General features: G+C 46.7%; 1 long non-coding RNA gene across 4 annotated transcripts; it reads left to right on the top strand.

Annotated features, from left to right (window-relative positions):
* The first annotated feature begins 314 nt into the window (after positions 1-314).
* LOC136793763 (uncharacterized) lies at positions 315-9,166 on the top strand. 4 transcript variants are annotated; one of them, XR_010839414.1, is made up of 5 exons: positions 315-799; positions 930-1,071; positions 2,276-2,416; positions 2,921-3,118; positions 3,545-9,166. It is a non-coding gene; the product is annotated as an uncharacterized lncRNA (long non-coding RNA). The 4 variants fall into 4 exon arrangements; XR_010839413.1 differs by having other exon boundaries at positions 2,267-2,416; XR_010839412.1 differs by having other exon boundaries at positions 2,261-2,416; positions 4,145-9,166.
* Positions 9,167-10,410: the final 1,244 nt, after the last annotated feature.

The following is a 10,410-nucleotide window of genomic DNA, read 5'->3' as shown; positions in this document are numbered from 1 at the left end:
TCTCCTAAAATCTTGCAAGCTGAATCCGCTTTTCCTCATTTTCCACATGGGGAAACTGAGGCTCATGGAGATTGATTTGTCCGAGGCCATAAAGCTTTCAAGGTCACAAGGTTTCAAACCTAGAGCTCTGTGGTCCCCAGGCCACCCTGATTTACCCCTCTCTCTCTTCCCACATACTGTATTCAAATTATTTGTGGCCCTTGATGCAGTCATGATGTGAACTCTTTGATGGTGAGCAGAATTCGATTCCTCTTTGTATCCCTGGCATCCAGCAGGATACCCGGTACAGGCAGATGCTTGATAAATACTGGGTGAGTGAGTGAAGGGAAGAATAAATTCCACACGCATGTAATAAAGAAGTTAGATTTGAAGGGATCTCTAAGCTCACCACAGCTCTCAAAAAGCTAAGTCACATAATTCATGGAAATTTCTTCCTGTCAAAATCGTGTTAGGAAAATACAGCAGCGAGTGGTATGGCAGGATTTTTAACATAATTTGCAATTTCCAAAGCTTCTTATTGAGACATGAACTGAAACGGGCATGGTGGTTGGTCGAATATGTGCATCCAGAGAATGATGTGAGGATCTCAGAGTGGATGCACCCTAGTGGCACTTGAACCAGGACAGACGTGGAAACAAGGGGCGTCAGGGCTGAGCGGGTCTGTGCGTGGTCCTCTCAGCTGCCTGCTGGCCCCTAACCTTCGCCGCGTCACTGGCTTTCAGTTTCTTCATCTGTAAAATGGGGACAACGTGAAATGGGGCTGTGGTAGGAACCATGGCTGCTACACGGAGAACCCCAGGTGAGTCCGTGTCTTCTTCCTCCCTTTGCAATTTATGAGACAGAGTTCAAGTTCTTCACTCTGACAGTTAAGTTGTTAGTCCACCTTTCTACCTAAAATCTTTGTCTGTTCTCTGCTGCCACCTGGACAGCAGCCCAGCTGCCGTGTCACATTTGCCAGGCTTGGTGCACCAGACAGCTCCTGGTCAATGTGAGAGGGTTGGTGTAAATGACCGAAGCTCTTGGAGGTCACTGGATGGTGCCATCTCTTCCAGATGGAGGACTGACTTGCCTGTGAGTGGGGGGGGCTTCAGTGGGCAGTTACAGGGATGGCGGAATGGATGGCATTTGTGAGGGTCCAGAGGACAAAAAATTCGAGGCGTGTGTAGGGGTCATCAGCAGACAGTGCTTTTGAACTGGGAGCGTGAGAAGAGAAAGTGAAGGGGTTAGATGGAGGGAGGGGCTTCTGGCTGAGCCATTGAAGGGATTTTACTCCTTCCTCCTTTCCTATTGTCCATCCTTCCTTCCCTCTTTCCTCTCTCCCACTCCCCCTCCTCCTGCCAATTTCAGAAGGATAGAGTTTAAGGCAAGGTTAAAGCTGGAGAAGAGAGAAGACAGATCTCAGTGGGGTTCTAAGTGGGTGTGGGAAAGAGATCAAATTAGCAGAGGATTAAAATATCAGTACAGTTTCTGAATCCTGAAACTAAGTACAAGTCGGTAAAGGACAAAAGACAGAATATCGTAACTTCTTCAACATCACCTGTCTCCTGCTTTGTTTCTGTTCCTGCCTTGGAGGACTATGACCCAAATGGTTAGGAACAGGGACCTCCAGGGGACATCTTCCTGACCTGACTCTGTAAATCAGAAATCTCAGTTGGCAAGAATTTGATTTCTCCCAGCTTTAACTCAAGGGGAACAAGAATACTCTGTCAGTCTCTGTCCGTTCATCATCCATCCATCCATCCATCCATCCATCCATCTTCCTTCCATCCTTCTATTCCATCCATCCATCCATCCATCCATCCATCCATCCATCCATCCATCTATCCATCCATCCATCCATCCATCCATCCATCCATCCATCCATCCATCCATCCATCCATCTATCCATCCATCCATCCATCCTCCTATTCCATCCATCCATCCATCTATCTATCCATCCATCCATCCATCTTCCTATTCCATCCATCCATCCATCCATCCATCTATCCATCCATCCATCCATCCTCCTATTCCATCCATCCATCCATCCATCCATCCATCTATCTATCCATCCATCCATCCATCCATCCATCTTCCTATTCCATCCATCCATCCATCCATCCATCCATCTTCCTTCCATCCTCCCATCCATCCATCCATCCACTACCCCCCAATAATAGTAGTAGAATAGGGGCAAGCAAGGGAGGAAGGGACAATTATTTATTGATGTAGAATTATTGGGATCATATAGCTTGGGGAGATGAACTCTGTCTTATTCTAGTTACAGTTTTCCTAGTCAATCACCTCATCACTCGGAGATCCAGCTTTGTCACCTGTAAACTGGGGCTAATGTCACCTGCCTTACAAGGATGTGATGCATCATCCAAGCAAGCACTGTGGATGTAACCTCCCCTACGCACTTCCTCCGGAGACGTGGGTGGGAACCTCTTCTCGCTAACCTATGCCAGGCACTACTGCACAGCTAAGGGGTTATTTGCATATTTTTCCAGAAGGAGAACTGGGCAGGTCTGCCCTGGCCCCACGCTTTGTGGAGAACGTTCTTCCCGAAGCCCGGCCTTGTGGCAGTGGTTTGTGGGGGAGGGAGGACCTCATTCCGCCAGAAGCTCTGGGGAGCGGTGTGTGGCGGTTGCCCGCCAGGGGACGTGCGCACCCGCGGACCGGGCAGAGAGGGAGCCCCCCGGGGAGGGTTCGCGGTGGGTTATTCTCCGCAAGGATGGGCGCACATTATCTCCCAGCAGCCCGGTGGGGCGTCCTTGGCGCTCTTTTTCCAGATAAGGAAGCTTAGAGGGGCTGGGAAGGGTAGATGACGTGCCCAAGGTCACACGCCCCTGGGCGGACAGGCAGGGTGGCCAGAAGTTTAGAACTGGGACAGAAACCTGGCGGCTGAGCTGCCCCTGCCCCACTTCCGTTTTGATCTCAGAGGGAAGAGCTCTGCCTTCAGCTCAGACCTGTGAAGCGGGTACACCCCGAACAAGAAAAAGGCCAACAAGTTCTGGAGAGTCAGCCTGTTGGTTTGGCCAGGGTGTGGTCGGTGACCCAGAGATGCGTGCCCGAGTCTCCCTGGAGACAGTCCCAGGACCAGGACAGCAGCAACAGGGCGAACAATGCGGAGGTTGAAGTGAGTTTTTCAGCAGGCTGGCTGTCTTCGTTTTAAAAAGCCGTCCTTTATTCTGAGACATCTTTATGGCTGTCCTAGAATTTAGATGCGCAACGTCCTTTCTTTTATGAAATCAGAGTGACAATAGATGGTACTTGGGTTTTGTTTTTAAAGTTTTGGCCAGATAAAAGCTGGAAACTCTACATTGATTTCCTTATCTATCTATCATCTATATCTATCTACCTATCTATCTATCAGTTCTATCATATCTATATATCCATCTGTCATCTTTCTATCTGTTATCTGTCATTTATCTATCATATCTATCTATCATCTGTCTATATATCCATCTATCATCTTTCTGTTTATCTACCTACCAATCGATCGATTTATCTACTTGCGTGTCTGTCCTTAATTGTAAACTGTACTACTCTGTGACATCCACAGCTCTGGGCATCCCTGCTGTACATCTCAAGGAAGTTCCACGGGTTTGGAGGTTCCAGAGCCTTTCAGGGGCTTCTGAGCAGCCACATCTCAGGCAGCCCAAAGCCCAGGAGCACTAGACAGTAGAAAAGACTCTCACAGGGCTGGCACACAAAGGGCATCCAAGCAGAAGGACTTGGCTTCATCCATTCATTCATTCACTCACTCAACAAAGCCCATGGACCTTTTACTGTGGACCAGCCCCTGCCCCGCATGCTGGGGAATAGCAGACAGGGACAGTAACAGCCTTTAGCCTTTCAGTGTAGCAGGGGCCCCAATAAATACATGGCAGATCTGCTCGCTGCGTGGGTTGTGGAGGGAGGGCTTCTGGAGTGGGGTGAGCAGGGAGTCACAGGAGCTCATGGAGGTAGAGTTGGGGGAGAAGCACCTCGCCCGGCCTGGGGCATGGGAGCTGGCTGGCAGGGGGCAGAGCTTCTGGCTCTCAATGGGACATTCTCAGAGGACTAGAGGGACAGATTCCTATGGAGCCCAGGGATTTAAACACCAGAGAAAATGCAAATGTGCGATTTCCTGGAACAGCAAATGGACTGTGGTCTTTTTTAGAGCGGGACGCCACTGCGGATTTGGACATCACACCTTCTCTGAGGGTCATGGTAACTGGCCCCTGCATTCACAAGGTCTGTCTGTTTATGGAGCTCTTTTTCAGACTTGATTTCATCTGATCCACACCTCAGGCCCACGAGGTGGGTATTATTATCTCCATTATGTAAGAGGACATGGAGCCTCGGACAGATGAGACGACTTGCCTAAGCCCACCTGGCTTGTCAGTTGCGACGTGACCCAAGGCTTCAGGGCCACTGCACCCCAAAGCAGCCGTTTCCTTCTAAACCCTCTGGACACGATATTTGCCCCATGCACCGCTGCCCTATTTTGTTTTTCTCGTTCTGACATCAGCTGGCTTCAGAAAGGTCAGTCAGCTCCTTCGACCAGTGACCTCAGTGTTCCGTGTCTCTGAAGGGGACACAGAGGTGGGCAGCGATGCTGCCCACGGGGTACCCCCCGTACTCCTTCCCCAGCATGTTGGGGGCCACGTCCTGAGAAGTGGCTTTAGGAGGGGCCTCAGGAAAAATGGGACACGTTGACTCTCAGTGTTCAAAAGGCTGGCATCTGGGGGAAATTCATTACTTATATTCTGCTGGGGGAGTCTCTGCTTATGTTTTTCTCAAATGAAAACATTTGCTAAAAAGCTCGACAAATCAGAAAGAAGGAGCTTAACTTTAAAAAAAAGAAAGGAAATGTAGCATCGGAAGTTGGACTCTAATCTTCTGGGCTAAATCTTTCTGAGCTAGGGAAAAGACGACCCTCTCAGCCCCCCTGTGTGGACTTCTATTTCCACGAATGTTACCTAGTGTTAGTTGTGTTGTTGGTGTACAGGGTTTGCGTGTGTATGTGTGTTTTTTAAGGATATAAATTCCAGCCATGTTTTGTGTGAAGGGTCTCAGTGCATACTGACATTGTGAGTGTCAGCCCCAGATCACTTTAATCAGAGAGTGGATATGCATGATAAAACGGATAAGGGACTTTAATCAAAAAATCCACTGGCCTGGAAACGTGACGCACTCCGCCAAACACACTTCATCCCACTTTTCTTGTGTCACTGCCAAGATTCTATTTCATGAATATGCATTGGGCATGATATTACATTAAAATGTGACATTGGTGTATGGTGTGGAGGATTTAGAATTCCCTCGCCCGCCCCAAGATGTATGTGTATATCTGTATACACACACACAAACACACACACACACACACACACGCTCACACGTGTGCATTTCTGCAAAGTTTTTGTCAATTGCACATTAATATCCCAAGATGATTTTTTTTCTTCCCGAAGCTTATTTGGGAGCTGAATATTGGATATATAACCTGTATCATCCCTAAAAGAAACTAATAGTAATACTAGGCAGGAGTTTTATCTAAACTTTACCCAGGAGTGTCAGTCCCGTTTTCAGCAAGGGTTACATCTTTCCACATAAAATTCTCATTTGTGAGAAAGGGCACAGGCGGGCGATTTTATGGTTTGTTTCTATTTCAAGGAATTAATTCCAGGCGTAGTGAACGAGGAAGTGTTTCGGCTGCATCACGTGCCTTTAGAAACAGGCCGAGAGACCCTGGTGAAATGCTTGGGGCACCCTTCCTAAGGAGCAACTTTGGGGCTCACGTCTGTCTGCTTTGGAATCCTCAGACTCCAGCTAATCGGTGGCCGTCAGCCCCCAACTCTCCTGTCTGCCTGCTGTGTTTTTTCCTCCATCTAGATGGAGGCTGCAAAATTTGAGACTTGATCGGAAATAATATCATGCCGTGCAAAGCGCACAACTTGCGGAGTAAAGGTGCGCTGCACGGATTAAAGACGAGTGCACTGTCAGACCTTGTTTGATATCTTGCAGAGTCCCTCTGTGGAAAAATTCTGGGTGGTGTTTGGCAAAAGTACAGATTCATCTGAAGGAATCAGGGGCTGAACGGCTCCATAATACTATTTGCATAGAAATGGGCTGGCATCTGACTCCCCAAAGGGCTGGGTGTTACTTGGATTGTCCGTGGCACTGGTGGCAAAAGGCTAGTGCTAGTCTCTGCCGTAATTCTGTCTGTACAGACGATCCAGACACGGTGGGATTTTTCTGGGCTTTAGTTAGGGTCCTTTGAGCATTTTGCCTACTTCTCTTACCCACTTAAAATCTTTTCACAAGGATGCATATGGGGTTATGTACTTGGTAGAATAGTGTCCCCTCCCCAAATTCATGGCTACCCAGAACCTCAGAATGTGACCTTATTTGCAAATAGGGTCTTTGCAGATGTAATTTGTGAAGGACCTGGAGATGAGCTCCTTCTGGGTTTAGGATGGGCCCTAAGACCAATAACTGGTGTGCTTATAAGAGTAGGAGAAAACAAGCAGAGAGACATAGAGAAAAGGTGGCCATGTGAAGACAGGACAGACATGGGGTGATGCTGCCACACTCCCGGGAATGCATGGGGCCACCAGAAGCTGGAGGTGACCGGGAAAGAGTCTCCCCTAGAGCCTTTGGAGGGAGCGTGGCCCTTCTGACACCTTGCTCTTTGGGTTTCTAGCCTCCGGAGCAGCGCACAAATAAATTCCTGCTGTGTTTAGTCATCCAGTTTGTTAAGGCAGCCATAGGACACTACTACAGGTCTTACAGAAAAGGGCTACTGAAGACCCTAAAAACAGCCCTCTCTGTCAGGCCCCACTCCCTGCTCTCCAGCCGTGTGGCTAGAACTGTGTTATCTCCTCTGCAAGCTGGGGGCTGCCACTCTTTCAGTGCTGGCTCTGTGAGCTCACAGGAGGGAGGGGACACTGCCCTCTGACAAATGAAGGCTGCTCAATGCGGTTGCAATGGAAAGTTGAGCACAAACCCAACCGGGGACGTTCAGGTCCAAAGAGGAGGTGGTGGCTTGGCCGTGCTGCCCACACAGAGTGACGGCAGCTCCTTCCATCCCTCTAGAGCTTCCCGAGAGCTGGAGATCTGGGAGGGCAGGGGGAGGTTTGCAGGGGGAGCCCAAGGGGCTAACGTCCCGGGGTGTCTGCTCACGTGACCACAGCTCCCCACCCACCTGTGTCACTCTGCTCAGAAGCCCCTGGCACTGATTGTTCAGTGCATCCCATTTTCTTTCCAAATCAGCAACTTTTAAATGCAAAAATTGTAATACCTACGAATAGATGGGGGGAATAACATGTCATCCTCAGTCAACAAGGTGTGGGGTCTTGAGAGGCATGGACATGGAAGCTTCCCTTAGGATGACCGTGGCAGAGAGTCATATGAACAGCACTGGGTAGGGGGGCATGTAGGGCTGGGCAACCCTTTATCAGGCCCCTTCGTTCCTTTGAGCTTCACTTCTGGCATTTGAAAAATGTGGGTAAAAGTTATAACTGGCACACAGGGTTGATGGGGAAACGGAATTAAGTGAAGTTACTCATGTGAACAGTCTATAAACTCTGAAGCTTTATATAAAATTAAGATGATTATCTTTTAGAGGTAATTTTCCCTCCCTCCTCCCTTTATCTTTCTTTTTGGGGACACCCAACTCTGTGCTGTTGTGTGCGTTCCAATAGGGTGCTGCCTTTCTGGACAAAGGCATACATAGCATCTGGCTGGAAAAAGGCATCGTTTGAGGCTATGAGTTAAAGTTTTCTAAGGAAAACCTTCTTTGACAATTAATAGACATGTACTGATTTTGAAGTAGTTTGCCCACTGCCAAGACGTCCAAATTGCTTCTCCATAAAAACTAAAATTCAGCAATATTGGACCTTCTGATGTCACTGATGGCTTCTGGTGATTGACACCAGAGTCCCTGACAGACCAGTGGACCCTGTGTCCAGGCACCCCCAAAAGCAAAGCCTGCAGGTCACCCGAGAACGCTGAAAGTTGCAGACTGGGATTTGGGACCTGCTGGAATGGGAAGCGTGGTCCTCTGTGATGGGAACTGAACTTAGGAGCGACTCTGGTTCCCTATTTGCCTGTTTCTGATGAACTTCAACAACATCCTGAAATCAAGCAAGAGAAATCTTGTGATACTTCAAAAGCTCAGCTGCTGTTCACAAGGGCTGTGGTAGCCTGAGAGGGGAGGCATGGTGTCTGGGAAGTCAACGTGGATTAGACCTAACTAGGAGGGATAGCTGGGTGCCGTAGACTGAGCCCTGGACAACTGAGAGGACATCTGTCCATCCCAGGCTCTGCTGCTCACAGGGGGTGAGACCTGGCCACGTCCCACTTGGGGCCTCAGTTTTCCCATCCACGAGATGGGCCTGACTCCACATCATAGGAAATTTGTAAAGATCAAAAAAGACTATGTATTTATAAGCAAAACACACTTTGAACAACTATGGATCAGGGGCAAGTGCCATTGTGATTTCCCACCATTTACTAGACACTTACCCGTTTGCTAAAAAAAATGGGGGTGTTTTCTAATTCGAAAAAGATATGTGCACCCCAATGTTCATAGCAACACTGTTTGCAATAACCAAGACATGAAAGCAACCTAAATGTCCATCAACAGATGATTGGGTTAAGAAGATGTAGTATATATACAATGGAATATTAGCCATAAAAAAGAATGAAATATTGCCATTTGCAGCAATGTGGATGGACCCGAAGAATATTATGCTTAGTGAAGTAAGTCAGAGAAAGACAAATACTGTATATCACTTATATGTGGACTCTAAAAATAATGCAAATGAATCTACATACAAAACAGAAACAGACTCACAGACATAGAAAGCAAACTCATGAAAAAAAAATAGAAAACAAAACTTAAGGTTACCAAAGGGGAGGAGGAGGGGGTAGCTAAGATTAGGGGTATGGGATTAACAGATACAAATTACTATACGTAAAATAGATACGCAACAAGGATTTACTGTATAGCGCAGGGAATTATATCCAATCTCTTGTAATAAACTATAATGGAATGTAATCTGAAAAAATACTGAATCACTATGCTGTACACCTAAAACTAACACAGTATTGTAAATCAAGTATACTCTAATAAAAGAAAAAGTGGTGGTGTGTTCGGGGAAGTTCCTACAACCTTAAATAAATAATTTTCTTGGAAAAATTCCATGTGTTGTAATTTTTTGCTTAAGAGCCAAGCCTGATTACGGGGCTTGGGTGGTGACAGCTGGGAATCCCACATGGCACCGTGTCTACCTGTGGCCCCTGGCAGGTAGAATGACCCTTGCGTCCAGGGCGTAACGATCTGATTCTTCACTTTATAAACCATCCTGAGCATCACTTGAAAAGGGAGGTGCCCAGGAAAGCCAGGGTGGTTCTTCTCATTTACAGCCAGCGTTATCATCAGGTCCAAATCTCCAAACTCTGTAATCCAGGGGTAGGGGCAGGAGAAAGAACATTCCATGTGCAGTTCTGACACGCTTGGTGATAAAGAATCCTTTTGCATTTGCTTATGTCATGTTGACGCCTCACATTGGGTTATATCATGTCATGTTTCATTATTCTAGAATTCACAAGACGTAGTAGAATACTGGCAGGAATTTGGGAATTAGGAAAAATAAAAGAACCTACAAGCCCACACCTACAGTATATTTTTCTTATCGGTTCCCTGCTGCGGTTTCAGTTAAAAAGCTCCCCCTGTGACTCTGTGTTATTAATTAGAATCATTGGTTATCTGCAAGAAGCAGATATTTCTAAGATACAGGCACACAGTATGTGAACGAGGGTATCTGGGGACTCACTCTACTTGAGGAAATAGAACCATACTTGAAAGTTGCATTATGTGGTGAAGACAAATGCATCTAAAAATAACTCACTAGTCTGATTTTTTTCTCCCTCTTCCTATACAGTTTTTATGTACTTCAGCTTTGGCTTTTCAATGTTTTGGGGTCCTCTAGACATACACATAATTTCAACTTTCTTCTTTTCTGCCTGGGCTGCTGATTAGTTTTTAAATTGTATCTTATTGTGGTAAGCACACTTGACATGAAATCTGCCATATTAACATAAATTTTCAAGTGCACAATACAGTATTGTTATCTATAGGCACAATGTTGTATAGTAGGTCTCCAGAGCTTATCCATCTTGTTTAACTACACCCACTGTACCTCCTCTTCCCGGTCTCCAGCCCCTGGCATCCACCATTCTATTCTTTGCTTTTATGAGTTTGACTATTTTAGAAACCACATGTATGTGGAATCTTGCAGTATTTGTCTTTCAGTGACTGGCTTATTTTACTGAGTGTAATGGTCTCAAGGTTCATCCATGTTGTTACATATGGCAGGATTGCCTTCATTTTTTAAGGCTGAATAATATTCCACTGTATGTTTATACCACATCTTCCTTATC

This window comes from Kogia breviceps, chromosome 3 (assembly GCF_026419965.1).
Source record: "Kogia breviceps isolate mKogBre1 chromosome 3, mKogBre1 haplotype 1, whole genome shotgun sequence".
NCBI lineage: Eukaryota > Metazoa > Chordata > Mammalia > Artiodactyla > Physeteridae > Kogia > Kogia breviceps.
The sequence above is the reverse complement of the archived record's forward strand: the minus strand, read 5'-3'. Positions and strand labels throughout refer to the sequence as shown.